Source organism: Carassius carassius, chromosome 19 (genome assembly GCF_963082965.1).
Source record: "Carassius carassius chromosome 19, fCarCar2.1, whole genome shotgun sequence".
In the NCBI taxonomy this organism is placed as follows: Eukaryota; Metazoa; Chordata; class Actinopteri; order Cypriniformes; family Cyprinidae; genus Carassius; species Carassius carassius.
The window spans coordinates 5,886,784-5,909,584 of record NC_081773.1 but is presented as its reverse complement, the minus strand read 5'-3'; the positions used below and the strand labels follow the sequence as shown (position 1 = coordinate 5,909,584).

The 22,801-nt window shown below is 36.8% G+C and overlaps 1 pseudogene; it reads left to right on the top strand.

Moving 5' to 3' along the window:
* The window catches only part of LOC132095637 (von Willebrand factor A domain-containing protein 8-like), a 102,467-nt pseudogene that overhangs the window by 37,822 nt on the left and 41,844 nt on the right, over nucleotides 1-22,801 (top strand).

Below are 22,801 nucleotides of genomic sequence, written 5' to 3'. Positions count from 1 at the left end.
GCATATTGCAATAATTTTAATCATTTTATTCAAAATGTGTCATTAGACTGGTTTCACGGTCCCTCTCTGTCATGTGTCTTTTCAGGGTTTGTATCAGGGGTTTGAAGCAGTGCTTTCTCAATCTTTTGAAAAATTACTCACACTTACATGTTATTCTTCCTATGAATATTTTATATCTTGGCATAACTAAAAAAATGTATATTAATTATTAGAATGCCTGTGGCATTTTAAGAGTGTATTATTTTTTACATGAATTTTCTAGGTGTGAAAATCACACTCTTAAAATCAGGCTGCCTTATCGGAGCCAAACCCACCAGCTTGTACCTGTCCAAGGAGTAAGAGCTCAGCTCCTATTGCCCTTTACTGTCTGTGAATGCAGTATCATGAACAAATACATCATGCAACACACTGTCCTGGACTAATATCACTATCTGTTGAAGGGATCTACTCTGCGTGGACACTTGAACAAATGTGTTTGTTTGTGAAGTGTGCAATTTTTGAGGCAAAAGAGACAGGTAGTCCTGCCCCAAACTCATGCCATTGGTTGAGCCAGTGCTGTTATGTTTGTTTCAGTCGGACTGATCAGATAGATAGTTTTTAGTATCAAATAAATTACAAACTTCACCTTTAACGGATGCTTTTATCTCATAAGCTCGTTACAAAAAGGTGCAATAGACAAAACCCTAAACATGCTTGAATTTAGTTAACCGTTAAACTTTTTTGGACTCTTGCTGGAATAACTTACACTGAAAACGTGATTGCCAGTGTCTGGTTAATGTATTTAAACGATAGGAAAGATTTTGGGTGAATTCCAATCGGAAGTGAGCATCTCTATACCCTGTTCGTTCATAATGAGCAGAGCACTTGAGGTGGGAAATCTGGAGACAGCAGGACAACTGTGTGGTTGTTTGTAACAGACATGGTGAAGTGAGCGGTTAAAAACAACAGCATTTCCTCTGGAACGGCCCTTTGTGTGGCGTCCATGTCCCATCTGTCCAAGTGACCTTCCACAGTTTGGAATGTGTGCTTTATCTGATTATCAAGTGTTAGTCATCTGTATTATATAACAACACCTATATTTCTCATTCAATAGTGGTCATCTCATTCGCTCAGTTTTGTATATTATTCACTTTCAATAAAGGACATTATTTGTTTCTTCCAGCTCATATTTGTCTTATTTCACTTGCCTTTGAGTGTTTTGCCGTCTGGTATACACAGTTTGTTATATTTTATAAAAAATACTGGACATGTTTAAAAAGGGAAGAGAACATATTCCCTTTGAATGATGTTTCTATGTATAATCACCTCAGTATTTGAAAGTTTAAATGCTTGTTTACCAAGGCTGCAATAAAAAATGTAATATTCTGAAATATTTGTATATCTATAAATAACTATTTTCTATTTTAATGTGCAATATTTTCCTGTGATGCAAAGTGAATTTTCAGCATCATTCATCCAGTCTTCAATGTCACATGATTCTTCAGAAATCATTATATGAAGATGATTTCCTGCTCAAGAAATATCATTATTATAAATGTTGAAACAGTTGTGTTATTCTGTATTTTTGTGAAATCCATGATACGTTTTTTCAGGATTATATGATGAACAGAACTTACAAAAGTACAACTTTTATGTGAATTAGATCTATTTTGTAACATTATAAATATCTTTATTTTTAATCAATTCCATGCATCCTTGAATAAAAATATTTTTCTAAAGAGAAAAAGACCTTTTGACCCCAAAGTTTTCATTGATGCGTTACATTAAAAGTATTTTAATGCTGTATTGCATTAACATTTTATCTTGAGGAGAATGATATGTCATCCCATCTGCTTCAACTGCAGATTAATGCAGTAATGTTTTCTCTGGGAATAGTATCCGAGCAATAACCAGATGTGAAACTACAACCTTCCTGAACTCCAGGCCCACTACAGAGACAGCAGAATGAAGCAGTGACCACCATTTACATGCACATCACAAAATCTAGGTGTGCCGGTCAACTTTTTGCCTAACCCAATAAAACAACACAGTTTAAGGCAGGGGTCACCAAACTTGATCCTGGAGGGCCGGAGTCCAACAGAGTTTAGCTCCAACTTGCCTCAACACACCTACCTGTATGCCTAGTAAGAGCTTGATTAGCTGGTTCAGGTGTGTTTAATTATGGTTGGAGCTAAACTCTGCAGTACACCAGCCCTCCAGGACCGATTCCGGTGACCCCTGCTTTAAGGTGTTTTCATGTTCAACAACATGATCAAGATTTAAATGTCATGTCTTTGGCATCGTCTGTGACGTCACCACTGCTAACGGTCTCATGTAGCCAGATCTAATGAATGCTGAATTATAAAGTCTTTTATTTTGAAAGTGACTCATTGTTTTCCTTCATAGATTCCATTCATGTGCCACATGTAACCCTGTAACGCTGTATGCTATGAAGGAGAAAGGAGACTCCATCCAGTGCATTGAGCTCTGTGACATCTGTGACCATCAGTGGAGTCTAGCACCCTTTTGTCTCTGAGGCAGCGCTGGGCAGTCCTCTGCAGGACCAGGTGCTGCTCCATGAAGAACAGGTGTGTGTTTGTGTGTGTGAACCCGCTCTTCTACACAGGCCCTTCACATGAAAGCTGTGCCATCCACTTGCTGCCATTACGATCGATTTACAGGTGTCATTCCTGCCCTGAGATAAGGTTCATCTGAGACATGCTGTTATTATCTGAGCACGGATCATCAATAGATGCATCCTTTCCACCAAACCCGTACGGGGAAAACATTGTCTAATAATAGCAGATGGAAATAGTAAATGGTAACAGATCAAAACAAGTTTGAGCCAATAGATTTACCATAGTTAATGAGATGTGATGTTTGTGCAATAATACCTTTTTTCTTTTTTTTTGTTATACAATGTCTTGATGTATACTGGAGCCTGCACGTTATCCACTGTACTTTATTGGATGTAACTGTCATTATGTTTATACACGGTTGTTTTATTTAAGTCAACTATTGTTTAAAAAGTATTATATTACTGCCTTAATATGGGCTGGAAATTAAAAATCACACACAGAATTACTAGAGGCAACAGCAATAATTAAAAGATGAACAAATTGAATTTATTTGGGTGAATACAGCATTGTTTACAATATTAAATACATTTAAACTACATTTAAATTTAAGTGTATTCTCTGTGATGGCTTTTTACTGAAACAGTGCTAATTCTCATGCAGAGGTGTCGCTGAAGGGCTGCTGTTCGCGAGGGAACTGTGAACTTTATACAGTGGCTTCGCGTTTCACCTGTAGCTGAAAGATGCTGTGACTGACTTCAAAACCTTCCCATAAACAAACAGTGCTATGATTAGAGAACATATTTAAACATCAAATTAAATTGAACTTATTTATAATATTTTTAATGGAATCTGAGGGATTTATGTCCCTCCTTAGAAAGTCCAAACAACCAATACTTACCAAATATGATAAACAGAAGCTCACATGTTCTTGCTTGATGTGCGAGAACCAGTGAGGTTTGTTCTCATGTTACCGCAAACATATTTGAGCTTCTGTTTATCATATTTGATGTCCTATGCATGTTGATCTGTATTCATATGTAAATAAAATAATAAATTTAATCTGTCATATAAAGTGATTGTGTCTCTTCAGAAGGGGGGGGGGTTCTTTAATGCTTTAATCTCACATGTCTATTGATATAGTTTTAATATCATATTTAAGGCAATTGTTAAGGTTGTTTGTTATTGTTGTGTTTGTGTTTTCTTCATTGTTAATATGTTTTGTACATATTTTGGAACTATTTAGTAACTTAGATACACACAATAGATCTTGTATCCATTTAGTGACTTTAGATTTGAGGAAAACAGGGCGGGTCTTAAAAAATATCTACTTCTGTCACTATAATATTTACAGCATTAGCTTTCTACTCATTTTAGAGAATTCAGTTACAAACTCATCCATGTCCAGTTCATGTGTTATTGCTTTTTCATGAGCTAAAAGCACAAGGTTTTTTTTCCTCTCATGAAGCATTGTTCGGCGGAATGGTGTCAAAATTCTTCCCAGAGTAGAACAGTAGAGACACACATGACCATAGCACATACAGTACATACAATTTATGAAGACCTGCAAATGCATCTTTGTATTCCTGCAAGAGTTTGCAAACAGCAGAACATTCAGCATCAGATGGAGGTTTTTTGGACAGCATTGGTCTGGCAACAAGAATTTCATTCTGGAGTTCAGTTTTTGCAACCCCTGCAAGACTACAGAGAGGTTCAAGCAACTGGATGTCAAGAAATTTGTTGGATTTTGGCATTAAACCTGAGAGGGCTTGCATCAGCTGTAAATTCTTTGTGGAAAACCTGTTTTCTATCTCTGATACAGCTGTATCTAGTATGTTCAACATCTCTCGTCTTAGAGATGCAGTGGCACATTCAGAACCTGACTGCCCTTCTTGCCCTAAAGGTGAAAAAATGACAGAATCACCATAGGAGGGATTCACAGTCCTTAGACGTTTTGGTGAGGGCTCAACTGTCTGAGATTTTTCAGTACACCAAGACATCCCTGCACAACTTCAGCTGCACTGCACAAATCAACATCCTGAGAATGTAGGATGGCATTTGGTGGTTTTAAAATGGCGAGAAGATGTATGAGAAATTTGCCAATTTAAAAAAAAAATGGCGTCGTTTCAGCTGAGAGAGAAGCTCGGATGATTCTTTTGCAAGGTCAACTGATGCATTATCATCATTGGAAACCTTAAAAAGAATGTCAAAAATGACTTTTTGACACATTTTTTGACTTCATAATGACTTGTCCAGCGGATTTCCAACAGTCTTTTGAGATACGGGCAATTGTATCTCTGAGAGACAAAATTATGACTGAAAAAAGAGTGCAGGGAGCCTGACAAGTCAAAGAATCTTTTAGCACAAGGTTCACTTTGAATCGCATGTATGACAGTGAGGTGAAGCTGGTGGTTATAGCAGTGGATGTAGGGCATATGCCTGCCCAACCTTTGTTGTAATAAAGCCTGAACACCACCTCGCACCCCACTCATCACTGATGCTCCATCATAACACTGGCTCATTATATTATCAGCACTGTATCCTGATTCAGACAAGTGTTGTAATATTTCAGTAGTGATGTAATCTGCATCAAGCTGCTGGAGTTCTAACAAGCCAATCAGATGTTCCTCTGGCACAACATTGCACACGAAACGAATTATAACGGACAAATTTACCGATCCCTTGTGCCATCACTTTTCAAACAGAATGCAGCTGAATCAGCTCAATCAGGTCATATTTCTGTTTCATTTTTTTATGAACCATGGATGCCAAAATTTCAATAACTTCATTCTGGATGGTTTTGGAAGTGTACTTTGCATTTTGTGGGGGTACCTGATGTAATGTTAGCCAGGTATTTATCTTTTTCCAACGTGTATTTAAACAACTTGGCAAAAAGCCCGGCAGCTATGCAATCTTCCTCACTGTCACATGTTTCACAATCCCTGTGTAGTGGAAGCTCATAGACTGCTAAAAACTTCACAACACCTGCCATGCTTTTTATGTAATAGCGATTATTTTCTATCTGTTGGGGGCCGAGCAATTGAACTCGATCAACTTAAATTAACTTAACTAGCAAACGAAATATATAAACATATAATCTGAATAAAAGTCAATCTACTTAATTTTTAAAAAGGTGTTAAACAACCAAAGACACGTAGAATTTTGCACTGCTTAACATCTATAATAATGCTTTTTTTCTTATATAGATCAAATTAAAGTAAATTGTTCAAAGCCTTCTAAAAAATTGATACAGGTATGGAAGATAAGTGAATCACTGTGTAATCTCCTGTCAGTGGGATCGTACCCATCAGGGTACGATAGATCCAAAAGGCAGAACCTTCGTAGATTTGCACTCAAATTCAACCTAAAGGGTTGTTAGAAACCCGATTCCCAAAAAGTTAGGACACTGTACAAATTGTGAATAAAAACAGAATGCAATGATGTGGAAGTTTCAAATTTCAATAATTTATTCAGAATACAACATAGATGACATATCAAATGTTTAAACTGAGAAAATGTATCATTTTAAGAAAAAACAATTTTTATTTTAAATTTCATGGCATCAACACATCTCAAAAAAGTTGGGACAAGGCCATGTTTACCACTTTGTGGCATCCCCTCTTCTTTTTATAACAGTCTGCAAATGTCTGGGGACTGAGGAGACCAGTTGCTCAAGTTTAGGAATAGGAATGTTGTCCCGTTCTTGTCTAATACAGGCTTCTAGTTGCTCAACTGTCTTAGGTCTTCTTTGTCACATCTTCCTCTTTATGATGGGCCAAATGTTTTCTATGGGTGAAAGATCTGGACTGCAGGCTGGCCATTTCAGTACCTGGATCCTTCTTCTACGCAGCCATGATGTTGTAATTGATGCAGTATGTGGTCTGACATTGTCATGTTGGAAAATGCAAGGTCTTCCCTGAAAGAAACGACGTCTGGATAAGAGCATATGTTGTTCTACAATGGAACATTATTTCACCCACATTTTGACATTTTATTTTCCCAACATATTAAAATTTTTTAAAGTTGAAACTTTACTTTCATTTAATGTGCTTTCTATGTATATAAGACCACTTTTGTAAATTTATTTTGATGCGGACACTTAAATGTCTTTGACCTAGTAACATTTTGATATATATATAGATATATATATATATATATATATACACACACACACACATATATAAATACATACACAGACACACTAAACTTACTTTGCATTTTATAGGTTTCTGTGGTTTGGGAGCTTGTTGGAATTGATTTAACTGGTCCATTACCCAAAACTGCAGAAGGCTTTCAATATATCCTAACAGCTACAGACTACTTCTCAGAGTGGGTTGAGGCCTTTCCTTTAAAAGAAAAGACAGCAGCTGAAGTTGGAAGACATTTCTGTTCCCTTATTTATAGACATGACTGTCTCAGATCAGGGAAGAGAATTTGTAAATGAAGTAAGTCCATTGAAAAAGAAAATTGTAATAATTTGGGTTAGGTTTATTTTAATAAGGATTGTTTCACTGTAAAATCATCTTACATGTTTATTGTACAGTGGTAGCACAATCTGATGAGGTATTTTGCACTGTAAAATCATCCTACATGTTTATTTTATAGTGGTAGGACAATCTGATGATGTTCTTGGCACTGTAAATAGCCTATACCATTGCCTAATAAGAATCTTCGATAAAGTTACTTTACCTTTAGTCACAGGAGCGAAGCAGTAATACGCAGTAGGATTTTTCGATGAGGTAGGATATACCGATATATAGCTAAAATTTTGCGCTACGGTAGGAAAATCTGACGAGGTAGGACAAATCGACAGAACACCGGTACGCACTGGTACTCAGTACCGCCACTTCCAAATATAGCTCTTGAGCGTACCACCACCTCTCCGTGCGCCCAGAACGAGCTTTTAACATACCGGTACGCTCATTTGGACATCTGTTTTAATAGTGGTTTAATCTTTTGCCTGCGCTGCCGCTTTTCAGTGCACCCTTCACAATGCACGCTTCCTAATTTGTCCCATCGAGAGCAGAGACTACATTACCCATACACCCTTGAGTTTTACAATTGAAAAGCGCATGCGTCGCTTTTGCCGCTGTCAGTAACAACACAACGTGGCCGTAGAGAGTGTGTGAAACGCGCACACTCGGCTCGGTAAAAATTCAAATACAGTGAACAACACTTAATATGTTCTCCTGGCTTCAGACTCTGAGTACTAAAACAACACGGTCAGAATCAGATGACTCGCTGGCTGATGCCCCACCAAGCCTGAAAGATATCGCTGCAGGTCAGACGCAAGCTAATGAAGTAATGCAGTAGCTCTTTGAGGTAGGGTGACCAGACGTCCCCGCCGGCTGCTCATTGGCTGCAGCATCTTTTTTCTAAGTCTAAAAAAATACCGTAGGCGGCTAGGCACGAATTTAGATATTCATTTATCTAATTAATCTATATGCACAAAGACAATACAACCTTTTTGTCCCCTTTTTGTTTTAAAGTTTGATGAAGAGAGCGCAAGTTGCTGCAGCTGCGAGGAGGACAGCGATGCACGCGTACAGGAGTGATTGACAGATCGCGGCACTGTGTACAAAAAATACGTTTAAGCTCGTTAGCGTTAAAGAAAGGTCTGATTTACGCACTGTTACAACAGTCATTGTTTTTTTTTACAATGACATTTGATTTCATGATTTTAATGTTGTTGTATCTTGTGGCAGACTAAAGAGTAATGACAGACGGTTGATCTTTGAATAAAAATGTGTTTAGTTAAGGTTTGAAATTCATTATCTTTTATTATAGGCTACGAAGTCTAATATCATAAGCCCCCCATCCCATCACCCAAGACCGCAGACACCCCCCTTACACCCCCCATCCCGAATTTAAGCCAATCTCATCTGGTCACCCTATTCTAAGGGTATTTTTTCAAAATCCTTTTGCACATTTTATTTATGTTCAGTAGCTCTTTCTAACTCAAGCAAATCCACAAACTAATAAAAGGATTTATTATTTTTTTATAAGGTCGTTTGTTGACTGCTGTATATTAAACCCCTTCAATATAGTTGTTGTTACCTCAGGGGATGAGGGGAGTCATCAAAAAAAAAAAAAAAAAAAAATTATATATATAATATATATATATGTATATATATATATATATATATATATATATATATATATATATATATATATATATGTATATATGTATATATATATATATATATATATATATATATATGTATATATATATATATATATATATATATATATATATGTGTATGTATGTATAGGCTATAATAGAGTACCAGCACCTCTTTTGGGCCACTTAAAGCTCTGGTCAGTGTCTACCATCAGATGTTTGGTGACCAACATTATTCAAAATATCCTCTTTTGTGCTCAACAAAAGAAAGAAACTCATACAGGTTTGTATCAACATGTGGGTGAGTAAAAGATGACAGAATTTTCATTTTTCATTTCCATAAAGATGTACCAACTCAAAAAACCTAAGAAATATAATAAGGAATTTACATTCATATAATGCAACTGGTGTGCCTGGAAGAAACCTTAAAACACCATTAGCAGTGGAAAAAGGGGTGTGGAGAACATGATTACTTCTGAAAAAATAATAATAATCAAAAATACAGATGTCCAGACATCACAGGGGGCCATCCAGGGGTCATTGCTCTCCCAGTGGAGAACAAAACAAAAGCTGAATGGAACAGTGTGGCCCGTGACCACAACGGCCCGTCTCAGCCAAACCCACCATCTGTCCAGAAGTGATGCAAGCCTTCTATTAATAACACCGAAAGTATGCGGTATGTGAAAGTCAAGGCATAAGGAAGCCATTATCCTGAAGTTTTAATGGTGAGGTGGAATTTAAGACCTGCACCTCTTCACCAACCTCTCCTGTGAAGGGTAACAGGAGGCTGGCATAATACTTGCATTAAGTATTCAGTTCATATGTAAAAAGGACATCTAGATATCTTAAAGGCATAGCTGTAAAAAAAAAAAAAAAAAAAAAAAGGCCAGGGTCAGATAATGAAACCGGTTATGTAAAACTAAATTATGATTGTTCTTGGCAAATAAAACCTAGACATTAACCTAACATCATAAGTGTACCTCAGGGAATCGAATTAAATGATATAACCTTTTTTTCAGAACCGAACTAATTTCTGTCTGGTTTTTGTAGGGCAACACAGTGCTGTATCTGGACCTGGTGACCGGTGCTGTGAGGAGACAAACAGGAGAGCTCAAACTGATGGAAACTTCATCTAGATCTGTCGTTCTTAACCAGGCGGCCGCAGCAAACTAATATTATTTGAATTCACACCCTTATCAACTGTGTTGTGCCTTCAAATATCATTGTGGACAGATAAACAGTTTGGGAACAAGACATTAAAAGTTTAATTTCTGCATTGCTCCCACCATCTCCCTATAAATGGGTGTGATGCAATTTAGTTTAAAGATCTGAGAATAACTGTAAATTGTTACTTTCAATATTTATTTTTTTAAGATAATACTTTTTAACTGTTATTTAATTGTAATTTAACAAGACATTCACGGTTCTCTGATGTTGGTTAATGGCCACATGAAAGTAAACAAAATAATTATTCTATTTATTTTTAAGTTGTAGTTATTTTACATTTAGTTTGCATTATTAAAATGTTTAATTAATTATAATAAAGATATTGTAGTCATTGTAGACCCTACATTATGGGTTACTATTAAAATCACACAAAATGATATTCAAACTCAAATTAAACACTTTCAAGATGATACAAATGATATAATCAGTTCTTAGAATATTAGTGTCACTGGACACAGTTTTTGTTCCCAGCTGCGATTTTGCAGAAATAGAAACCATTTCAAAACTAGAATGTAGCCCTGTACATCGTTGTGTATCAATATTGTGGCTGGTTATAACTAACCTGGAAATGATACCATTTATTGTGTCTTTGCATCTGGTCAGGACACAGTGTAAAATTGTACAATCCCACCTAATCATCTTCAACTTAATATTTTTGTTGTCATTAGCCAGCATACAAAATGTGAAAGGAGTTTGCCCACAAGAACTGGCTTCTCTTCTACAAAGAAAACGGGTAGGTTACTTGCTCTCAGTTTTATGCGAGATATGCCACTCTTACACAGTGTTCTGAAACCTAGTGAGCTGCTTATATTGGTAGCATTTATCCAAATTTACGACAACATGCATGTTTCTTATAAATTCCAGAATGCACTTCAACAAAAAACCTGCATAAGATGTCTGTTAAGTGTAAAAAAATAAAAAGCACTGAGAAAAATTCAAGAGAATTGTTTAATCTAATTAATACACAGTTTTGCCCAATATTTGTGTGCTATGAATGTTAGAAGCATGTTACCATTTACTCCACCATAAGTTCATCATATGCTCCATCCTTGTGATAAGTGTCAGTTGCATGAGTTGGATCTTCTGTTTCACACACACACTTTGCAATTTTAATAAAATCACTGTAAGGAAAATTCCAGAGCAAACTGCCTTCAAGAAATCTCATGATGTCCGAATGCGAAAGTCTGTGATTTCACTATTTTCACTGTAAGTTATTGTTATAGTTTTTATCCTTGGTGTGAAAAGGCCTTTAGTCCCATCTGAATTGTTACATAAAATAGCAAACATTTCAAACATAGCGCTGTAACTTAAACATCCTTTAGAAAACAAGTCCCGTCCCAATAGATCTCATGTATTGCTCTCCAAATCGTTCAGTTATGAGGGTTAGTCGCAGAAATTAAAATCCTGTCATTATTAACTGTTAATTTATTCTACTTTTACAATGTCCTTGTGTACTTTTTGAAGCTTAAAATTTTGGCTATGTGGACAATCAATCAATGGATGGACAAAATGATACATTTATTTGCATTCAAAGATTAAAGTTTTATGATTTAAGTAAGTAAAAGATGCCATTTTGTCATTTTTGGGTGAACTATTCCTTTAAGTTAGGATGTTGTCTTAGAAAGCAGAGCCAACAGAGCTCTGGTGTCCTGTTCAGGCATGGCCTACTGATTTGTTCTCTGCTCTACTTGAACAGGAGTCAGCTGGATGTTGTTGATGTGCTAGAAGGTCAGGTTCATATCATCTCCCTCCTCATCAATCTCAAGGCTGTGTTCCTGGTGGCTGAAGACTGTTGGCTTGTTGTTGAGAGCAAGACTGACAAGTCCCAATGAAATTCATTCTGAACTTCAATGAAATCAGAAGAATTCCTTCATGTTTTAGTTGATTGCACACATTGCTCAGACTTGGGAAAGAGTGTTTTCATTTTTTGAGGTTATATAAGTGTATTTGCTTTAACAAAATGTGCTACCACCATGTGCAGGAAGTTACTTATCACTTATTGGCCAGAACAACCAATCAGAAGTGACTCTGCAATTTTTCCATCCAATCAGGGCCAATGAGAGCCCTTCACACTTGTCAGTCACCATCTGTCTTACTTTGACAAATGTGTCTGTTTCACATCTGCTTTGAGTGACAGAGACATTTTAAAATCTTGACTTGTGTCAGATTCAGGATTTTTGCACGTGAATAAACTTTCATAGTAAATATGGTCTCAAATGCTGCCTGGTGTTCAAAAATGTATTTGCTTGCGAAATTAATCTATTCACTCATTGCACTTTATATACTCTCTACTAGTGGGTATGCATGTTTTCACTTCTAATTTAGTCAAACCAAGTCATTTTTATTTATATATCGCTTTATACTATACACAAATCCGGCGAAACAGGGAAGTAAAGCAGCGCCGCCATTACTGTGTGCCTTGCTGCAAAGGAAGCAGCAGAAGTAGCGTGTTGGTCCCGTAGGCAGCTGTAGCAGATGTTAGCTGTACGAAAAGTTATTTTTATTTAGTTTTTTTAGTACATATGCTGTCCAGTGTTGCCGGGAAGAGCATGTTGTATGGTTGGCTGTTTTAACAACAGCACAAAACTACAGGCCTGGAATAAAACCATTTGTGAAATTCACAAACCTTTGTTGCACATTGACTGCCCATGTTTACGGCCATACGGATTACACAGTTTTTATTTTATTTTTATTTTATATAAATAAACTTTAAACAGACTTTTTTTAAACAAACATTATTATGAACAATGCACAGGACAATAGGTACAGAGAACACTACAAATACTGTGCAACCTGCACAACAAAAAATTATGTACAGACCAGAGGATAATAACATATTAGTTAATTTATAGAAGGGGAAAATTAAAAAATATTCAGATCCTTTAAATCTTCTTAGCGTATCTTTAACAGGATAAATTTGATGTAAAATTTTAAATGAAACTTCTTTTATTTTATTATTAATACAGTATTTATAAATAGTAGTATTAGCTTTTTCCCCAATTTAAATCACCCATGGTTGAATACCAAAAAAACTTTGCAGCAGGTGGAACAGAGCACGAAATTTGATTTTTAATATATTTATTGGTGTATTCTTTCTTTGTAATGTCTGTATCTCCAATAAAAATTATTTATAAATTCAGCACTAATATATGTGAATGATATGCATTTTAGAATTTTAAGTGAGGCAAGAAGATAGGCAACTCCGGTCCTGGAGGGCCACTGTCCTGCAGAGTTTAGCTCCAACCCTAATTAAACACACCTGAACAAGGCAATCAGTGTTTTCGGGATTACTAGATAGATACAGGCAGGTGAGTTTTTATGAGGGCTGAAGCTAATCTCTGCAGGATAGTGGCCCTCCAGGACCGGAGTTGCCTATCCCTGCTGTAGGGATTGCATCAAATACAACTGCGTATTCTTTTGGTGTCACTGGGAAGTTAAAGTTCTGACAAAATTCGGTATATGACATGAGCAAACCATCTTTGTTCAATAACTGTCCTACCAACAGAATTCCTCTATCAAACCATGTCCGACAAAACAGAGACTTATTTTTTATAAAGGATTTCTTTGTTATTCCAAATAAAGTATCTATGTGGACTAAAGTTATGTTTAAAGATCAATATCCAAGATAAAAATGGCTTGTTTGTGGAAGTCAACTAATTTCAAGGGAATTTTATCAATAGAAAAATTACATTTCAGTAGAAAATGTATGCCACCAAGAGTATTGAACAAATATGATGATTACACAGAGTTCCTGGTCGATCGGAGGACCAAGATGTGCCTCAAAAGTGGAATATTTTTAAGGATGGCCTAATAGTTATTTAAAACTTGAGAAGCTTGTGAACATATTAGCAACACAGCTAGTAATGACAGTGTTCGGTTTTATTGTTGTCATCAATTACCATATTTTTTGGACTATAAGTCGCACCTGAGTATAAGTCGCATCAGTCCAAAAATACGTCATGATGAGCACTGTTGGGAACGTTACTTTAAAAAAGTAATTCGTTATAGTTACTCACTACTTGTTCCAAAAAGTAACTGAGTTAGTAACTGAATTACTCTATAAGTAATTTGTTACCAGGGAAAGTAACTATTTGCGTTACTGTAAAAAAAAGAAAGAAAAAAAAAAAGTTGCTATATGTCAAAGAATTTTTTTTTTTTAGCAGTTTTCACAAGTCAGTTGAAATAAGTAGAACAGACAGGTGTTCGTACATAACTTTCGAGATTTATTGCACGTCAACAGACAGCAAGAGTTTGATCCTGCACTCTTTGTAAGAAAAGTGTTTTTGGCCACTAGCTTTATAGATGCGTGTGTCACACATTACATGTACACATTACATGCACGTTCTTGCCTTTGACTACAATGAATTTAAAGTAGTGCTTATATCTCCACCTTGAAAATGCCAACTTTTCATCGGATTGCTCCTAACTCGCCAATATTCCTGCTGCTGCGAATCTCTGTGTAGCTGTTGCGTGTGTGTGACTGTGTGTGTTTGGCGCCACTGGCGCGTGCGTGTAAAAACACTGGCTCTGATTGGCTACCATGAAACACATGACTCTGCCTTAGCCAATCATAATCGCTTATCTCGTTATTAACCCACCTGCTAACTCGCTGTGTGAGCCAGCGGTGCATTCGGATTGCATATTAAATCAATGCATTGTAACGCACCGCATTTAACGTTCAGTAACGTTAACGGCGTTGTAACGACGGGAAAAGTAATTAGTTAGATTACCCCTTACTGAAAAAATAACGTCGTTACCTAACGCCGTTCTTTTAAATGGCGTTATTCCAAACACTGATGATGAGGGAAAAAACATATATAAGTCGCACTGGACTATAAGTCGCATTTATTTAGAACCAAGAACCGAGAGAAAACATTACCTTCTCCAGCCGCGAGAGGGCGCTCTATGCTGCTCAGTGTAGGCTACAGGAGCACTGAGCAGCATAGAGCGCCCTCTGGTGGCTATAGACGGTAATGTTTTCTCTTGGTTCATTTCTCTTGGTTCATGTCAAATTAATTTTGATAAATAAGTCGCACCTGACTATAAGTCGCAGGACCAGCCAAACCATGAAAAAAAAGTGTGACTTACAGTCTGGAAAATACGGTAATACCCTTCTTAATTACATTACATTACATATTTTTACATTATTACATTGTTGTAAATAAATGACCTTTATCAGTAAGTTTTGGCAGTTCGAAACAGCTGACCAAAGCAAACTTTTTTGGGGGGGGGAGTCGTGGCCTATTGGTTAGAGAGTTTGACTCCTAACCCTAGGGTTGTGGGTTTGAGTATCGGGCCGGCAATAACACGACTCAGGTGCCCTTAAGCAAGGCACTGAACCCTAACTGCTCCCTGGGTGCCGCAGCATAAATGGCTGCCCACTGCTCCGGGAGTGTGTTCACAGTGTGTGTGTGCACTTTGGATGGGTTAAATGCAGAGCACGAATTCTGAGTATGGGCCACCATACTTGGCTGAATGTCACGTCACTTTTCTGGGGGAGTTTGTTTTGGCTCCTAAACACCTTTGATCTTCCATTGGTCCGTGGCGGTTATGCAATCGGTAGGGGTGTTCTGAAACTCCACCTTTTTTGATGTGTAATTTTTTTTTCCCAGGTCGTTTCTCATTCAATGGCGGTCAGGCAAGAGAACTATAACTCTGGCCTAGTCACTAGCAACATGAATACACTGGAGTGTCAAAGCTAATGTAATTCATTGTATTTTAAAAAACATCATCATTTCCAATTCAGTGTAAAAACAATAGCCTAAGTTTTGCTTCACAGTGAAGATTTATTAGAACAGTAAATAACAGGATAGTGTAAGAATCTCTTTTCTTTAAGATTTAATATTCATTAATATCCAAACATTGAAATAAAGAAAAAAATCGAATAAAAACAAATATATAAAACAAAATAAAAAATAAAGATTCAAATAAAATGTATTGCACTTTCTAACGACAGTATCATCTCAGTTTCATTAAGGTATTACTGAATCATCAGGTATCATTAATTATCTCAGGGCATTTTTCATTGAGCAGGGCTCCTATTTACTATTAGTTCTTCTGAATGACAATCCTACCTGCCCATTCTGGTGTGTTGGGCTCATGACTGGAGATTGGTAACGTTACTGGGCCTTGCTCTTCACTGTTAGCAGCAAACTGGACTAGAGGCGGCTGCTGCTGAAGAGCTACAAGAAAAAGTTTGATACATGAGCGGTGGTTTTCAAACAACCAGAGGTGGAAAGTAACGAATTACATTTACTCGCGTTACTGTAATTGAGTAGCTTTTTTGTGTACTAATACTTTTTAAAGTAATTTTTTAAATCTGTAATTTTACTTTTACTTAAGTATATTTTGTTTGAAGTATTGTACTTCGCTACATTTTGAAACACATTAATTACTGAGTAAAAAAAATAAAAATAAAAAATCGCTCCCTAGAAACTACGTCAGTAAATAATGGGCAGGAGGGCAAACTGGCGCTAAAATCACAAGAAAGATGCAGACGGACAAAACAGGCGTTAGTGGTGCAGACACCGCTGAAAACGAAACCCCGTCATATTCTGCAGTTGAACTCGAAGGAAATGAAGTGAACCCCTGGTCATATGTATGCTCTATTATGCAGTGTAAGCTGTACTTGCCTAGGAAGACCAAACTAGCAGCTTATAAAATCTCGACAAAACATCAACCCTGCGCAAGAATGTAGAGGTAAGCTAAATAATTGCATCGTTGCATTGGTGGTTAAAATGAAGCTTTGACATTTTAGCAAGAGGTTTTGCACAAATTAGCTAAAAAGACTGTGGTGAGGAGTGTGCTATTTTTGTTTTAATGATGTGCGCGCGCATTTATAGTGCGTTCTTTCACTGTGTGATTCAGTCTCCTAAATGCATTTAGAATGATCACAAAATTGAAGATATAGGGGCAGAAAATTCACATATTTATATAATTTCATATATTAAATCAAAATCACACAAAGAATGCCATCGTTTCCTCCAAAAATCATCATGAATATATACATACATATATATAACAGTTCAGTAAACAAGTTAATTAAGAGACTTGCGTTTTAGACACCATATTGCCTTTTTAGCTCTATTTCTACAACAGAAAATAATTCCAAACACAGCCACCAAAGCACAGTTTTGCGTCTCTGAGCAACGTGACAGTGTTTCGTTCCTGAATGAATCAACCGTTTAAATGATTCGACTCACTTATTAACAGTGACTTGCTGACACATATTGGCCATTTTAATTTTACATTTAAAGTATCTTTTGATTTTTTTTAAATAATTAATTTCTTATCATTTCAAATGAGTATTCAACATTTTATGTCTTGTATATCAAAACATTATTCATGCATTGGTAACTGCAGGTTAAATGCATTCTTGTCCTGCACTAAACAGTGTAATACATCTAAATGCCACTTCCAATGAATCTTCTGCATTTCCTCTGCATTAAAAGATGAGTTTATTGATACTGATTTGCCTGGTAACAGCCCAAATGTTTTATTATTCTAAATAACTGATTCCTTTAATTAAAAACAACTAGTTTGAGATTAATAGACCTATCCCAGGGGTGTCAACCTCTGTTCCTGGAGGACCATAGCCCTAACCCTGCTCCAGCACACATATCATGTAGTTTTCAAATAAACCTAATTGATTAGATTAGCTGGATCAGGTGTGTTTAATTAGGGTTATATCTAAACTGTGCAGGACTGTGGCCCTCCAGGAACTGAGTTTGACACCCTTGGCCTGTCCCATTTTTGACTCCCTCCAACTGTTAAAATGTAACTAAGTAATTTTTACTCTGAGTAAAGTTTAAATGAGCTACTTTTTACTTTTACTTGAGTAGATTTTTAGACTGGTACTTTTACCTGTACTTAAGTAAAATTTCATTAATGTAATGGTACTTTTACTTGAGTAGAATATTTTTGTACTCTTTCCACCTCTGCTTAACGTTAGCTTACATACCGGCCTCGCCGTCTCCGTTTGTTTGTTTTGAGGACGAATGTGCACAGCTTAGAACATTTAGCCGCGTCAGTTTCAAAAGCTTTCTGCTTATTTATTCTGGACTTTTCAGTGCCGCATTTGCGCTTTCTGTTATCCATTTTTATCTCACTTTTTTTCTTTTTCTTTTTCTTTTTGAGCAACTTACAAGGTGACGTGTTGAGGGCGGGGCCAGGGAGTCAACAGATAATTACGTCATCACTATCTTGCAGGCTGCACTCTGCGAGAAAATATTAAATAAAAAATAGTGGGACGGTGGTAAAATAATAAATAAAAAGAGTGGGGCTGTGGTAAAATAATATATATATATATATCATCTGTGTATATATATATATTTCAACCCACTGCCATGACAACAACGGCCCTCGCAGCCAAAAAAACATACCGGCCCACCGGGAATTTTCCCGGTGCTCCCGATTAGCCAATCCGGGCCTGGTACAAATACATGCACGCATTGCGCGTGTTTTGCTTGCTGTTGTTTTTCTGAGTGGCTTTGAAATATAAATCACAGCACGTTTCAGATAAAAAATAAAAAATAAAAAAACGAATTTATTTGTGAAAATATCACAGTTAGGAGATTTAGAACAAATGGTTCCATGCATTACTACAGCAAAGCGCGATTACAGCACCGAGCCACTGCAATGGAGCAGCTCTATTAATTTAGGTTTTTAATTTTCAGCTCTATTAAATTAAAGATGATGAACCATAGAGCAAAAAAAAAAAATTGACAAAGAAAGTAATAAAAACTCAAAAAGATTAAGTGTGAAAATAACCAAAGAATGAACCTGGATGAACGCATGCCCAGGAGACTACAGATTGTCATTAAGGCTAAGGGTTGCCCGACTAAATATTGATAGTTGTGTAAATACTGTCATACTAATAGCTGTCTGAATAATTTTTGGTTGACTGTAATCCATTACATGTCTTCCTATCAAAGTTATCTAACATTATCAGGCTGAATTTGTTCTGACACAGTTTAACTCAGAGCTCTTGTCATATTTTATTACCATCTTCTAAACAATTATTCTTTTGTCTAAAATATTCTGTCTCACACCTAGATAGCTTACACTTCATCATTTCATCGTTGTGTTTAGGGGATACGCTCGAGTGTCGCGACATGTTTACATTCATCTACACCCCGCCTCCAGCAGCATGGGTTGGAATGTTCGAAAACAGCAAACTGTCATTCAGCCTTTTCGAACTTCTTTTTGCTCCCAAATGAAGAACAAAAACGAACTTTGTTTCAAGTATATCGGGACCTTCAGTTTACTTCAGTCCATTATGAAACCATTCACAGAATGCATTTTTGCTTTGCAGTGGAATGGGGAAAAGAAAAATTTAAGGCCTTGATACACCTTTTTTAAAAAGTTTAACTTATTACAATCTTGTGTTTAGAGCACAATGGTCAAACGTGCCAATCTAGTGTGAAAAGTAGTGGTATGGAAAAACACATTCCTTGTGAATGGCCCTTGGATTCAGCTATAAAATTCAGGTTGTTTTTTTGTTCTTATCTGATAGTCAGATCAACTGTACAGAATATTAAGTGTCTTTTAAACCGCCATCCCTAACTAAGCAAGCCAGTGGTAACAAGCATAGAAACCCAAACTCGATCAGGTGGCAAAAACGGAGAAAAAAAATCTTTGAAATAGTCAGTCGAGATGCCAGTTCTCCTCTTGGCTAAATGAACAAATGCTGTTTGTTATTGCTCATACATGGGTTGAAGGTTTTCTCCAAACATTATTTAGGATACGTCAGAGTGAAGTACCTCTCCCTCAGAGCGTGACTGTCCACGGAAGTAGTAATTACACTACGCCTGTCGGTTGACAGGCGGGTCACGGTTACAAGCTGCTGCCGCCTGTCCTCGTGTCATTCTCAGCATGTCTCGTCTCCCTGCTGCTGCCAGGACATACCTCACTCTGGTGCTATCACTGAACCAAGGTTATGTAACCATAGCTTCCTCTCTCTTACAACTACACCGAAGCATCGACCGCAGGCCTCTGGAGGTGTGCAGGTTGACAGTCCTTAACATAGACAGGGACCGCTGGATGAGAGGAAGATGCGTTGACGATCTCAAAGCTTATACATGAAATACATAAACATTAATATGATCTTATTTTTGTTTTCCATATGATGTGAGCTAGAAGCACAATTTTTGGAAAGATTAAAAATCTAGTTACTCATTATTATCTTTTCTTATATATGAAAACAGAGTTAATACCTCATTTAGAGGAGAGCTGAAGCTCTCAGGGCCTGATGGATGATGCCAGTGAGTCCTGCACGCCTCATTTGATAGAAAGTAATGGCAGTTTGTTTTTGAAGTCCTAAAATAGCAGGTGAAATAAATCGCTGCCTCTGTTTATAAAGCTCATGAAATGCTGTTTATGGAAGATGAATATCTTCACAGCTCTATCTGCTGATGAAGTGCCCCTTGTCATTTCTCCTTCAGCACTTGTTCCTGGAGCATGAAGAACAGAAAGAGGCTTAATAACTCATAGTATCAGTTATTGAGATGAATGTCGCTGTCATGAAGATAGACTAATGCCAGTACTTAGTGTGCATCGTTCATCTAAAGTGTCAGACACGCTTCAGCGATTGCTCTGAAAAATGAGCATGTTTTTGATGACATCAAAAGTTCCCATCAGCAGGATTGGGGTCTTTATCAAACAGAATGTGACAGAATGTCACCAGAAGGTCTGAATAATGACCAATTAAACTGGGGTATAAAGATGTCACGGATGTAGAGTCATGGCAGAAATGTTCTGAAACCCTTTTATGGCTTTAGTCGTGAGGGACACATTATCATCTTTACAGGGGGTCATTTTAAACTGAAGTGATGGTCTGACTGTCTTTGTGCTTCAGGGATGGAAGCCAGAGCTCCTCAGGAGGTATCAAACGAGCAGCTGCCCAATGAGAACCTCATCACTGCTCCAGGCCAGAAGATCGCCTGGGCCAGACACTAACACCTATGCTAATGTTACGTGGGCTTCCCAGACCTCATGGTGGGTATGACATAGCCTTGGTAAAATACAGTTCAAATATATGAATCAATAATATGATGCTTTTTTTTGTGATGCATATTCACTTTGAAATTTTAATTTTGAATTTCTAACTTTGAATTTTTGAATTGCATATTCATTTTCAAATACTAATTTAGATTTTATTCAAATCAAGGCTTTCAAATGTCATAAAAAGGACTTAAATGTTTTATATGATCATTTAAATGATGTAATGGTATTAAGAATTTACATTACTAGTTGTAAGTAGCCTCATGTGATGAGTATTTTGCATTAACTATTTAATAGAGTATTAATAAATCTCTTATAGTAACTTAAAAGGAAACCTTGCTAAGGTTGGTTAAAGTTGTAAAATTAATGTGCATACACACACACACACAAACACACACACACACACGTAAGGTGTAAGGGGAAAAAAAAATATATATATATATATATATGCCACGTGTGGATTTATATATATATATATATGCAACTGTGGATTTTTTTATTATTATTATCATAGATACTCTTGACCCCTATAACGTGTTTTGTGTTGTATTTCCACAGTCCCCTAACGAAGTGTACAGCTTTAAGAGATCTTCACCCATAACAGAGGGTCGGGGACCTGATATGTTTTTTTGGGTCAAGTAAGCGAACCGGGCCAGCAAAGAGGGTCAACTGTGTCTGTCTGTTAAGTGCTAATCAAGTGGTCCGAGCTCTGCCCCTTCACAAGTCCCACTGACTGAGATCTACCCCAAAGGTAAAGCACTGTACACATCATATATAACATGTATTAGCAAATATAATGGTGTTTTACGTCTGATAATGATGGTATTGATTTACCAATAGATGTCACACCACCCATGACTGCTGCTTAACTGGAAGTGACAGAACTTAATTCTAAAAAGCTCAGATGCATTCCAGTGACGAAGTACAGAGTCAGACTCTTTCATTAAACTCTAGTTCCCTCTTGTGTTCAGCTCAGTGTCAGTCAAAGCCTTTAGCTAGATATCTTAAATGTAAAATGATGTAATGATATTAATATGATTTGCATTATTATTTTATGTTGTAAGTAGCCTAATGTGATTCATATTTTGGTGAAAATTATATTGTGACAGTGATGTTTACAGAATATTCAGGAAAATACTTTCGATATAATTGAAGGTGCTCTTTTACCAGTGAAGAAACAACAATGAGCCAGAACTAGTTTGCAAGATGGGGAATTGTGCAATTCATATTGCATTCTGTTTAAATGGATATTCACCCAAAAAATAAAATCTGCTGAAATGTACTCGCCATCAGGCCATCCAAGATATAGATGAGTTTGTTTCTTCATAAGCACAGATTTAGAGAAATTTATCCTTACATCACTTGCTCACCAATAGACTCGCTGCAGTGAATGGGTGCCGTCAGAATGAGAGTCCAAACAGCTGTTAAAAAAATCACAATAATCCACACCACTCCAGAACATCAATTAACAGCTAAAAAAATTGTCCTCTACCCATAATATTGCTTTCTGAAGTGAGAAGTCAGAATCAGGAGAGAAATATGCAGGAGATATTGAAGAAGCATTTCTATGGATATGGACTCATATTGTGGTGGAAAGCAACTGTTTAAATCTTTTAATGATGGATTTGGTTCTTACAAATATTCAGCTTTTTGCTTCAGAAGACATGAATTGTTGGACTGGACTGGAGTGGTGTGGATTATTGTGATGTTTTTATCAGCTGTTTGGACTCTCATTCTGACGGCACCCATCCACTTCAGAGCATTCACTGGTGAGCAAGTGATATAAGGCTAAATTTCTCCAAATCTGTACGAAAACAAACTCATCTATACCTTCGATGGCCTGATGGTGAGTACATTTCAGCAGATTTTTTATTTAGCCCTAATATGTTAATTGGAC